The sequence below is a fragment of the Pinus tabuliformis genome, chromosome 7, assembly GCF_031772625.1.
Source record: "Pinus tabuliformis cultivar Carrire ecotype Pingquan chromosome 7, CPIR1, whole genome shotgun sequence".
Classification (NCBI taxonomy): domain Eukaryota; kingdom Viridiplantae; phylum Streptophyta; class Pinopsida; order Pinales; family Pinaceae; genus Pinus; species Pinus tabuliformis.
The window spans coordinates 326,734,980-326,749,457 of record NC_142293.1 but is presented as its reverse complement, the minus strand read 5'-3'; positions in this window follow the sequence as shown (position 1 = coordinate 326,749,457).

Sequence of the window (14,478 nt, the reverse complement as noted above, 5' to 3'; positions counted from 1 at the left end):
GAAAAATTGCAACCATATGTCACACAAATTGAAAACATAATTTATTTAATATTGCATAATAAGAGTATATTTTATATTCTAGCGATTATGATAAGTCACACCCAAGATCATGAAAATTGACAACTATAACCTTGAATTACAAAAATCACTGCCATATTTTATCAGTAACGTGCCAAAATTTCCTTCTTTTTTTTTCTCTTCAGTTTTAAAGACCCAAAAAACTATCAATAATGTTGTAGTCTAATGAGGTCACAAATTCACTCGGAAAACAATGAAAATTCCTACAATAAGTTTTTTTTTTAAATCTTGCTTACAGTTTCAAGGTTCAATATTTTCGGTGCCCCAGAGATTCTTGATGGTACTGAATCCATTTCCACTATAAAAAATGATTCAAATACTCCTAGGCTTGGATTTTTCAATTTCTTTCACTAGATCCTGTAGAGAATTTTTCCATCAAGATGGAATTATGGCCTCCATAGAGAACACCATCAATAATAGCTACAAATAGTAAAGTACACAACAACATTCAAAAATAAATATTAATCCAACACATATTCATCTACTCTCTACAATGAATCAACTTGACAACTGGTCCAACTATAGAAATCAAAACAAATTTGATTTATGACTAACTTGACACAACTATTTATCGCAAGATTTGACATGCAAATACGATGCAGTTTGAACCTTAGTCCACAAAGATGCATTTAATTGTAAACTCTTTGATTTTTGTAGATGCAAAAATAATTTAATTACTAAAATTTAACAGTTGTAAATTCGAGTTACTTTCGATCAAATTTCAAAACTCGTAAAACTATTAATATACTAGCCACAAATAGTATATTTACCTTCTATTATGAATCAACTTGAGAGTTGATTCCCACCACTTTGTAAAACCAAACCAAATTTGATTTACGAATAACTCGACACACTCATTTCTTTTATTATTATAGATAAAACCTTGTAGAGTAATGTAGAGCAAACCAAATCTTGGTGAGTATTACAAAGTATTGTAGAAACAATCTCGACGAACTAAAAGCTTGTAGTATTGTACAACAAACTATTGATTTGGGGTAGAATTGGATGTTTTCTACGCCTCAAATTTTGTAGGGAGTCTTGGACAAATGTATTACAAAGAACCTAGAAAGCGTTTTGGGAAATTCCACCCAGAAACAATTTTATTAAAATAATCACATTTTTTTAATGGGACCCTAAGTCTAAACTTAGGAAATTACAAATATTAATGGGTATTAATCTAATTGTGGGTGTAACTTCTAGAAGAAGATGAGGATGAAGCTAAAATGGTCTTATCCATTGATTTTCTTTTAATCTGGGCCATTGAATGTCAGCAAGAAGATTATTTAAGGGAGCTTGAGGGTCATTTGGAAAACACATCGAGAGATCAAGAGATTGAATTTCTGAAGTGAGAAGTTCTTAGGAGGAAGTTCTGATTGAGTATATTTCTTATAGAGAGGGGTAGTGAATATCTAGAAGGAGGAATTTTTCCTAGGCCTGAGAGTACGAGGCAAAGAGAGGGTAAAAAAACATGCAAAGAGAGGTGAGAGTGAGGCAAATGCTAGCCCACACAGAGCTAACGTAGTGGAAGCATAGGCCTTTGAGGGAAATCAAATTCCTGCTGAGGAAATTGAGTTTAAGTAGCCGGGAGTTGAGGTGTGGGATTGGAAGGCAGAAATTCAGAATATCCAGTCGATAGAGGGTTCAGAGAAGGAGAAGTGTGATACCTAACAGGGGTGATGTAGGAACTGCATGGGAGTGAGGCAGTTCTGTGCATATGCTACGAAGAGGGTACGCAGAGGCTCCAGTTCAATGTTATTAGACTCAGATTCTCCCAGTGACAGGGTGAGAGCACTTCACCATTCATTTTTGCTAGTTTCTCTCTGTATCGGATTGCTAGTTGAGCATCCAAGAATTGTACGGAGATTTACTATTGCATAATAATAAATCCCTTAGATCGGTTGCATCGGTTTTCCCACATTGGGTTTTTTTCGGGGACATTTTTCCAAAAATAATGGTGTCATTTGTGTTGTATTTTCTTTCTTGTCCAATCTTTGTTTCCGCATAATATTTAATTAAGTGAAGTTTGCAGTGTATATGCTTCGATATTTGTCATAGGAAACTACAAATAATTTGTTTGATTAATTTAACAAATAGAAGAAACATTATCATTTTTTGCAATCGGTATTCTAGTTGAGGAATTTTCACACAAACCAAAGCTAATCACAATCCACTGATTTAATAGAAAATTTATACATGTCATAAGAAACAAAAATTTACCATACAAAACATGATAATCAACTAAGAAACTTCCAAATGCAAACAGGAAACTGGGAAAGGAGAATCAGTTTATAAGTCTGTAGTATTGCCCAACTTCTATATCTCTGCACTACTGCTATCATCCAAGCTTAGCTTCGTAGATAATAGTTTATGTAAGGGAATAGAAGCTCAGACAATACTCCAAGCTCTTAAATGAAATTTTCTAAGATCAAACACTACATGTTCCACTGCATTTTTCTATCACTGTAAATAGTTTTTTTCTCTCACTATACTAGCTATTTCAAATGTTTTTGGTCTCATTTCCCTAGAAATTTCCACCTACCACTATTTTTGTTTCTGAAACATGCTACATAGATAAAGTCGCCATCCATATTTTTCATCATCCCGATCTTTTTACTTTGATTAATAGAAAATAGAGCTGCAGGTAAAGACAACTCATCTCAATATCCAATTCACTGACTACACACCTACTCATGCATTAAGAAAGTCATAAAAGCACCAAAACATCAAATCTAGACACATGATATTTATACAATTTCAACATAACACAAATGCATATTTGCGGAAACACAAAGAAAATCCATTTATGTGAAAAAAGCTATCGCACATAACCACCTCTACACAACTTTGTTTGCACAACTACTTCCAAACTCAAAAACACCCTTTTGTTAGTCATTGATATTTGAAACTGATATTAATAAACATGGGTCCTAGATATCGTGGGTAGGAAGCATTCATTCTGAAATAAACATTGGACAAAGATTGTTTTCTCTGCCCATGCTACCTCCGAGCAACACAATCCATTGTGTGCAAATTTTCTCAATATTTCATTGTATGCACTTCGGAATGTCGCAAAATATATTAATATTAAAATAAGCACCACTCTTGTGCAAAATATAATAATATCAAAATGCATTACAATTAAAATATTGCCCTGTACTTCCCTCATTCTACACAAATTATGCACATGCATTTGTTCTCTACATAACCTTTGTACATGCATAACCACATCTACACAACTACTTCCACACTCAGTAATGCCCTCATTCATTGACATTAGTTACCGATATTAAATCACCACCCACCACTATTTTTTTTTTAATCATGCTACAAAGATAAAGTCGCCATCCAAAATTTTCATTGTATTAATGTTTGTCCTCTGATTAATAGGAAAAATAGCTATAGGTAAGTACAATTCATCTCAGCATTCAATTCACTGACTATGTACCTTCTCATGCATTCAAAAAACCACATAAGCACCAAAACATCAAATCCAGAAACATGATTTTCATATACTTTCTACATAACACATATTCATATGTGAAAAACTGTAAAGAAAATCCATTTATGCACAAAAGTATCTCACACACAACCACCTCCACACAACTTCGTCCGCAAAACCACTTGTGGACTCAATAGTGCCCTTTCGTCAGTCATTGACATTTGAAACTAATATTAATAAAGATGATTCCTAAACATCATGGGCATAAAGCATTCGTTCCAAAATAAATGTTGGACATCATGCTACCTCCGAACAACACGCTCCATTGTGTGTAAAAATCTCTCAAGCTTTCGTTGTATGCACTTCCACATTCCGTAGAATTTATTAATAAAAAATAAGCTCTACTCTTCTACACAATCTACTAATATCAAAACACATCACAATTAAAATTTCCCTATGCACTTCCCTCATTCCCCACAAATTTTGCACATGCATTTGTTCTTCGCATAACTTCCACACACACACAACCACGTCCGCACAACTTCATCTGCACAACTACTTCCACACTCAATAACTCCATTAGTTATTGAGATTCGAAATTGATGATCATATGTTCTGAACTACATCCCTAAATAAAAATTGAAAAAGGGATTTTTATTTTTATCATTTTAATAAACTTTGCACAAAATTTTGCATAACATCTGCACGCACACAATCATCTTTGCACAACTTTGTTCGCACAACAACTTCCACTCTCAATAATGCCCTTCGATCATTCATTAACATTCATAACTTTGCATGCACTACCTATGAACAACTGCAAATCTGTGTCACACGGATAGAAAACATAATTTATTTAATATTTCATAATAAGAGTAGCTTTTATAGTCCAATGATTATGATAATTGTTAAAAAAATGATACTATCTCCCTCTGCACCCATGTCAGTGTCAGAGAACCCTTCGCACAATAAAATTTTTGCACAATGAAATTGTACCAATTATTGTATTGTTCATCAGTATCACAACACTCAATATGCAAATAACCCCAGTTCTCCTGCACCTACTCTATCCTCTAGACAAGGAAACATCATAGAATTAATTCCACATTTGTTTATCCCCCCACCTTGAGGACCTTTGCAAACAACCTGCAGCCACATCAATTCTCGCATCATTGAACATAAAAATAATATAACAGTTCCCTACAAATGCGTCAATCCTCACATCATTGAGCAAAGTGCTAACATAATAGTGGGAGTGTAAGAGTACTCACAAATGCAATGGCTACTAACAAAATTATTTTAATTTTAATTTTAATTTTAAAATGAATTGCCAAAAATTGGAAAAGAACGAAAATAAAACACTCTTAACGAGGGGAATTACGTCTCATCGGAGCTTCCTCAACCAATTAGAAATTAGAAATAACATTTACTGAAAATTTGAAAATTAATTTTGAATTTATGCAAAAAAAGAAATATTAAGCATTTTCTTGAAACTTTGTTTGAAACTGCAAAAACACAGCCTAATAATCCATAGTCAATGCAACTTGACTGCTAAGCAAAGGATATAGTCCCTAATGAGGCAAGGACTAATAAACTTAATCAACTTTATTATTGTAAAAATAATTTACATTAAAATTTTGCTTTCATCACCTAAATGGGATTTTAATGACATTTTGAAACATACTCAACCATGAAACAAGTGTTCAAGTTGCAAAAATATCGTAAGGAAATGAAAATTATGCAAATCTACCAATTGAGATAGATGACACTCTATATTAGAGAGATATGTAAATTAGTGTAGCTATATCAATTAAATGACTAGAAAACGTTGATAGGAATCTATCCGTAATAAGCATCAAAACATTTACTTCATCACATATTTCAAGTTGCTAAAATTTAGAAATAAAAAAATAAAAAACTAACTTGTAATTTTTTGCATTGAGAGGTGCTCTCCAACCTAGTATAGAAGAGATGTTGTAATGTCTTGTGGAATTTTGATTCAGTCAAATGGCATAAAAAATAAAATAAAATTATTAAAATAAAATAAAATAATTGTAATTATTAATTAAAACATTTTGACTTTGACAAATTACATAAAAAAAAAGTAATTATAATTACATCGAGGGGTGCTCTCTAACCCAGTATGATAGAGATGTTGTAATGTAATTTCTTGTTAAACATTTTGACTCTTTCAAATTACATAAAAATAAAATAAACATAAACATAAACATGAAATTAATAATTAAATGAGCCTAGATCTATCTTAACTCTAGATCAACCAAGCATTAAGAGGGATCAAATCTCTTGAGATGAAAACCTCTTTTAGAGTGAAAAGATATTTGATGTCTCTCAATGCTTGGTAGACCGAAGTTAAGATGGATCTAGGCTAGTTTTATTACAATAATTAAATCAACCTAGATCCATCTTAACTTCGGGTCTACCAAGCACTGAGAGCGATCAAATCTCTTAAGGTGAAAACCTCTTGTTAAGTGAAAATAGATTTGATCCCTCTCAACGCTTGGTAGATCCAAAGTTAAAATCGATCTAGACTAGTTTAAAACAAGTATTATTAATGCTAAAAAGAATCAATATCTAATTTAAACATATATACATTTTTATAAACATGTAAAAAAAATCTTAACCATGGTGATTCACCCCCACTTTATCATGGAAATTCTTAGTATGTAAATAGGCTTTGTTATGATAGCATGGGTCAATACCATCGCTTATCAATGCCACATGCTCAAAAAACCATAACTCATTTCATATGGCACTTGTTTATATCACATTTTTTGTAATTAATAAATTTAAGTAAAAGGGAAAAAGAGGCATAACTACTTTGGAAATAAATCTTAGTTTTAATTTGTGTATGCAACTAATAATGTTCTAGAATATTCTATAGAGGATAAAACTATACCATCCACCTAATAATTATTGATAATTAAATTAAAATTCTAAAATCCTTATTAAAAATAAACATGTCTATCGACATAATTATTTATTTTATATAGTAACAATAAAATGTTATTAATTGTATCATGACGTTTAAGATTATAAAAACCAATCTAGATCCATGTCAAACATGGAGAGGGATCAAATCTCTTTAGGTGAAAACCTTTCCTCAAGTTTTTCACTCAAAAAACAAGTTTTCCCCTTTAAATATTTTATCAATCTCTCGAGGTGTTAACCTTTCCTCAAGTTTTGCACTCAAAAAATAGGTTTTAACTTTCAAAGATTTGATCTCTCTCGAAGCTTGATAGATCTGGAGTTAAGATGGATCTATATTAGTTTATGTGATTTGGTTGTACTTCTTATTTATTTATGTGATTTTTTTAGAGCTTTAAATCACTAAGTCAATGGTCTCTTCAAAAGGTTTAAGAATGAAATAAAAGAATTGAATTATCAAGCGGGTGGTTGTACTCCTTGGGTATTTTTGCTTATATGTTAGTGGGCTCTTTGAAATGTTTCAGAATTAAATAAAAGAATTGAATGATATCATCCCAAGCGACCCAAATTTAACATTAACCCTATAACCTAACATACCTCAACCTTCAACCTCACCCTAAAACCTAGAGAGCTAACTATATTTAGGCTTAACTCTAACTTTAAACCTCAACCTTCACTCTCACCCTAGAGCCTAGAGAGCTACCTATCTCTAGGTTTTCCTTGTTTGAGATCTACTCAGCTATCTCCTTGGTAATTCACACTTATCCATCGTTTTACACAACATTACTTGTGGTGGTGTAAAAACCATGGTAAAAAATCCATGTAAAAAGTTAATAAAGGAAAAAAATTAACCAATGTCACAGGGCACGTATTCCAACTTGAATGTTGGGAAAATACATAGTGATGGGGATCACTTGTGATTAATTAATGGCTAAGGAAATTAGCAAAGGAAATGGCTAAGACTTTGGAAAGGTAAATTGGCATTTATTTATGAAAATAAAGGAAATTAGGAGAAAATGAAGGTGAAAGGTCACAAGTTTCATGTGAGGAGGAAAATGAAGGAAAATAATGGAAAATTGAATAATAGAGAGGCCTCATTAATAAAAAGGCTTCTAAGGATCAGTTCATAGACTTTTTCCAGGTTTAGCTTTGAGCTCTCTCTCTCATTTTCTTGGACACTTAGAGTTTCTTGGAGCACTCTTGGAGGAGTGTGGCATACTTGGGATTTGGAGCAAGAAGGAAAAGGAAAAGAAGGAAAGCACAAGAGAACATCGGGATTAGCAACTACAATGGGTTTTTCTTGCATGTACTGAGTTTCATGTATGATTTCCTTACTAGTTTTGGCATACATGGCACATGCATGTGGTTTCTGGGTTATGATTTGTCATTGGCATGGAGGATTGCCGAGATTGACAGTGGTTTTGACTAGCCTTTCCATTTCCTAGATAGCCATGGTGTTGTGGGTTTTAATTTTGTTTTCTGGTTGGTTCTCATGTTCCTTTGGCTGTGGGTTGAGTTATTAGTTCTTGGAAGCCTTGGTTGGATAAACACTCTAGAAGCTCTATAACAGCTTTGGTTGAGTTACTAGTCTTGGAAGCCTTGGTTGGAAAAAAACTATGGAGCCCTTGGTGGGTTGAGTTACTAGTCTTGGAAGCCCTAGTTGGACAAATGCTATGGAAGCCCAACAATAGCTATGGGTTGAGTTACTAGTCCTGGAATCCTTGGTTGGAACAAAAATTTGGAGTCCTGGATAGCTTGGGTAGAGACCAATTTGGTGATGGTTCGTGTTGTCCAACCATGAGGTGGAATCACTGGTTGAGGGTTGAGGTGGTTTGGCCTCTCGAAGCCCTGCTTTGGTTTTGTTGCATGTGTTTCATGATATCCACATTCATGCTTAGAATATGCGATGAGGGTGATTGGATGAAGTGAGTTTTGGCTCAGCGTAATTTATGGTTTGGTGGTACGTGGAAGTCCCATACTAGATTGGTTTTTTTAAATTCATTAATAAGAGTTTCTTTCCTTTCTATTTTATGAGAAAATGTACTGGATTATATATGGAATTTATAGCTAATGTATCCTCATTATTTTTGTTTTCTATTTGTTGGTTATATCTTTGGTTATGCGATGTACCTTAGCTGTGGCTCTCTCTCCTGATTTGATAAGTAAATTGAATGGTTGATGAATGCATGAGCTAATGATTTATTGTTCCAACTAACTACTGAGGGTTTGGAACCTTCTTGTTAACCCTCAAATGAAAATTTTTATCTTACGATTAGATAAAAATATTAAATTATGATGGTGAGAGAAAAGGGTATGTCGTTATAAATATTAGGGGTCGCAAGGTCATTGATTTTATAAGTCGCAAGGTCTTGATGTCACAAGGTCGCAAGGTCGTGAGGTTGTGAGGTCACAAGGTAGTGAGTGTGTGAGGTTGTGAGGTTGCAAGGTCACAAGGTCACACAATGGAAGTCTCAGATAATTATGACCTGCAACCTTGAGCAAAGGTCAATTTTGGAACTTGTCAAGTGGAAGATTACAATAAGCACAGCAAGTTAGACTCCATTTCCTTAAGGTCACCTAGGAGGTTGAGTCATATCATGGTAACTCTTCATCACATGTTTACCCTGGTTGGCTAGTTACTTGGGTAGATATGGGGGGAGGGTGTTACATAGTGGTATCAGAGCATGGTTCACCCCTTGGAGTGGATGGGCAGTTTTTTGGTCATGCATACATGTTGAATTGTGTATGTCTTCTTATGCTTGTGGTTTATGTATTTGTTGTGAATGCACTTCGATCATGCATTGGTCATGTGTGTCAGTGTTTATATGTTCTTATGCATATATTGAATGGATAATGGCTGAAATTATTCTTATATGTTGACTTGATTATATTTATATATGTATTTTTTCTAATTTGGCCAATCTTGCAGACGAGATATCCTCCCCGAACTCTATTTAGGTACACTCATTTGTTTATGATTTGGTTTAGCTAGCATATTATACCTTGAAAGAAGGAGAGATCAAAGATGACTAGAAATATGGTAGACTACAGTTCATGAGACTCTACCTATGGATCAGATGAGCAGCGTGGTGTTGGCCACTCTTCCAAATTAGAAGATAGTTGAGAAGCTTGAACGAAAAAATAAGGGGTTGAAAAGTAGATAATGACATAATCATGCATGCATAGCAGAAAAAAGTAGAAGTGAATGCATTAATCCTACAGAGTTTGTCAGAATTGCAGAGGCAGGGACCACCTTGGATCAGCAATGAGAAGGAAGATAGGACTAATGGGACATATGGTAGTAGATCTCATAGTGAGCACACGTCAGATAGATGTGACATGATCAAAGATGGAAGGTTCTTGGATAATCCAGATAGGAGAGGCGATGGATGCATGTTTCATTCTAGTTTTTATTCTGACAGGTATCATGATTATCGTCGTCATCATCCTCACAGGAGGAATGACAGGGGAGATTTGTCGGATGAGTTCAAGAAAGCAAAGTCACCTACATTTGATGGAGAAATGAAGAAATCATAAGATCAAGAAGCATGGTTTCTTGGGATGAATAAGCTTTTCAGATTGCATGATTACTTAGAGAACATGAAGGCCAGAATAACTACATTTAGTCTTATAGGAAAAGTGGACATTTGGTGGGAAGATGTAAAGAATGTTAGAGATATTTATGAAGAGGAGTTGAATTTGAGTGAATTCAAGAGACTATTTAGAAATAAGTATTTATTGAAGAGATATTATTGTGACAAGGAAAAAGAGTTCTATGAACTGAAGATGGGATCTATGATTAATGAGGAATACACTAGCAGATTTCTAGAAATATTGAGATATGTTCCTTACCTCAAGGAGGAGAAGGCGAAGACTCAAAGATTCATCAGTGGATTGCTGGTAGAATTCAAGGACAAGATTGAGTTCAATGAGACTAGATCATTGGAGGAGGCCATCTAGAAGCTAAAGAATTGTTATGAGAAATCAAAGTGGAGATCTGAGACTAAGCAGGACTGGAAAGGTAATGATAAGAATAAAGGGAAATGGGATAGGAAGCAAACAAGGCCTCAATATACAAGTAAAAAAGAGAATTAAACATCACATAAGAAGGACAATGCATCTAACAGAAGGTAGGGATTCCAGTACACGGGGGCTTCACTGAAAAAGAAATACCATATCACGTGTGTTCATATTGGGGGATAAAAAATGAGGAAAAAATGAAATAATATATTAGGCATATAATAGGGAGGTAGAGGGAGTTTATATTTTTTATACCAATATGTGTATTATAAGGTATTGTTTATACAATACATTGGCCAAGCGGAAGCAAAAAACAAGTGGGTTGGAGAAATAGAGGTTCAAGAGTATTGTGGGAGGGAGAAAGAAAACAATGTGGTAATATTAGGTCTATAGTAGCCTAATATTCAAACCTATGGCCCTAGTATTGGCATGCAATTCATGGTAATGTTTGATATTCTCCTTTATCTTTCATTTTCATCCTTTTACTTAAATTTTTAACATTACCATGAAATGACTCAGGATGTTTGAGAGTTGTTCTAACCTCATTAGATTTCATATGGAGAAAGTAGAATTTTTGATCTCGCTTAAAATCCAGCAGACTTATTAGTTTTTCAGGATTTTAGGATTGGGGGGATCACAATGTTTCCATTGGATTTTGTCATGTACTAGGGTATGGAACTCGTATTTAATCAAGAGAACCAAGCCCTTTATGTTCCATTATGATAGTGACATTAGTTGTCAAACTCCTCTATCATGACCCTACTAAAAATGTACCTCTCACTCAAAATAAATCTTGACTTCACATGCTACGTTTTTTCTATCTTATATTGATGCTTAGAGGGTGATATTATTGACAACGAGCCCAAAATATGCAATGATTTTGATGATATGTAGGTATTTATTGTAGCATGAATTTTTTGGATGCTAGAGGCCATCAAAGCCTATTTTTTGATGTATTTTCGGTTAATAGATGGATTGTACTTGATATTATTTTGGTTAGGTGCACCCTTACATCCTATATAATTGATAACTTGTAATTTGTGGACCTATGGTTGATGAAAGTTATAACTAGTAGATGAATGATGTTATATGGTTTAATCCATTTTTTTTGTGTTTTTATCAAAATTCATCATTCTACCAGATTTTGTTGACATATATGCATCAAAATATATAAAATTCACTTCCAACTTGGGAGCTTTTGAAAATGTCATTCCTCACTCCTTCTTCCACTCCCACTTCTCGTTTCTACTCTCACTTCCTACTTCTACCCCTGCTTCCAAGCCACCTTGCCCTAGAATATACATGCATCACATTACTAATACCTCTATAATATATGTCTAATGTGTGTGTTGATATCTTTTACCCGTTGCTACGCTAGTGATCCTCCCAATGATAGGGTAGTAGAGAAGACAATAGATATGGCACCTTCACCCTTTCCTTACATTAGTGATGAATAGGTTGAATGAAAGTGAAGGAGACACTAATACAAACTATTGATTGGTAAAGGGCACATGCATGCCATAGGAGACAGTGAAATAGACTATTGTTTGGAAGAGAGTGCATGCATTCTAAGAACATGCATGTCACACCTTCAATTATTTCTAGTTTAGATGTTGTTTCAACTTTAGCAATTTGAGTTTTGGATATAGTTGTTCTATTATTAGAGATTTTCTTTTGTTATTTTTAGCATGCATGATATATTCTTACCAATAGGTTGCAGATAGTCAATTAGAATACTTATTCATGAGAAATTCTCATATTAGGTAGAGGGCACAGATCTCAAGGAAGGGATGCATGATTGCATGGTCCAATTCATTTTTTGATGGAGACACACTGACTTGGCACTCTTAGCATGCAACTATGGTGCACTAGGTGATTAGGTTAGGGCTATGATTTGATAAAGTCCAACCAAATAGGATTTTGCATGTGTCCATATTCATTGTACTTTCTCTCCTCTTCCTATTCTATAAGCAAGATGAAAGGTGCGCCATTGTTTTGGTTATCGAGGTTTTATTTTGAACTATTGTAGTGTATCTTTTTCAGCATTCAATAGAAGATAGATGCAATTGAGCGTTGAAATCTATTTATTTTCCATTCAAATTTTCCGCGATATGTATTTGTAAATCAAAAAACTTAAATCTTCCTCTTTTTTATTAAAACTTTCAAGTTTTCAGCTACCTAGTATTTAGGTTATTCTTTCTAGATGCAGAATCTACTTACCATTGTTAATGAAAATAAAGGGATACAAATATATGGGGGTATAAAAAATGTTTATGAAAAAATGAATACCTACAATATCTAGTGAAAGTAGGGGCTTTCTAAATTGGGAAGTTGTACTGGGTTAGTATTGATAGGGGGTTAAATAAAGTGATTTTTAGAGGTATTTTCCAATATGTAGTCAAATTAAGGGTATTGTTTAGCATGCCACGAACGCACGTGCTATGTTATAGGTTCATTGAGTGAAGCCCCTGTGTTTTAGTATGAGGAGCATAACAAGGGTGATCGTAGGAAGCCTTTATAGTGTTGGACTTGTGGCAAGGATAATCATAGGAGATATTGTCCATAGCATCAAGGTGGTAGACCATAGATCTATAGTGCCTAGGAGGCACAGACAGTGGGGGATGTTGGATAGAGTCTTCCTCATATTTATGTAGTGTTGGATAACAGGAAGGCATATCACCAGGTATCTATTATCGAGATGTATGGTAAGCTTTGTGATCAAATTGTTTCTATTTTGATTGACCCTCGTTCTAATTATAGTTATGTTAATCCTGACCTAGTGGATAAGTGTGGTTTAAATAAAGAAGTGCATGCATAATCTTGGTTAGTGCCATTGGCTATAGGTACAAAGAAGAGAGATCATCATTGGGTAAGGGCTTGTGCATTTGAGTTGAATGGTATGTCTACATTAGCACATTTGAATATATTGTCGTTGGGATCATATAGTGTGTTTTTGGATATGGATTTACTATATCTTCACAAGACTAAGGTGGACTTTTATGAAAAATCTATTGAGTGTGTGGATGATAATGGGGAATAGAGAGTCTTGTAGGGTAAGAATAAGGGAACGTCAGTTAAAATGGTGACAATTATGCAATAAAAGTGTAGTCACAGGAATGGATGTGCGTTATTCGTAGTACATATTTCCAGTGAAAAATGTAATGAAGTTGAGGGTGCGGAGGTATTAAGAAGATACCCAGTGTTACAATAGTTTCAATATGTATTTCCCATATATATTTTAGAGTTTCCACCTCACAGAGAAGTGGATTTTTCTATTGAGTTGGTGCCAGGGGTAACACCAGCATTGAAGGAACCATATAGGATGATCACTCCAGAGATGGTAGATTTGAAGTTGCAGTTGAAGGAAATGCTTGACAATGGATACATTAGGCCAAGTGTATCATCTTGGGTGCACCAATGTTGTTTATGAAGAATAAGGATGGTACTCTTAGGTTGTGCATCGATTACGGGCAATTGAATAAAGTGACAATCAAGAACATGTATCCATTGCTGAGGATTGATGATTTGTTTGATCAGATGAAGGGAGAAGCAATGTTCTCGAATATTAATCTAATATCTGGATAACATTAGGTACACATTAAAGAAGATGACATTCTCAAGACAATTTTACAGATCAAGTAAAAACGTTATGAGTTTTTTGTATTTCCATTTGGTTTGGATAATGCTCTAGCTACCTTTGTGTGCTTGATGAACAATGTTTTGTGTCCTTATCTGGGCAAGTTTGTTACTGTGTTTATTGATGACATCTCGATATATTCTAAAAATGAAGAAGAACATGTGGAACATCTAGCAGCAATGTTTTGCTAAGAGGGAATTAGTTGTATGCTAGGCTTAGCAAATGAATTTTCTTTCAGATAGAGCTACATTACTTGGGGCATGTGGTTTTCGAGGAAGGCATAGTAGTGGATTAAGAGAGGATAAGGGCTATCATGGAATGTGCAACTCTTAGAAATGTGGATGAGGTAAGATAATTC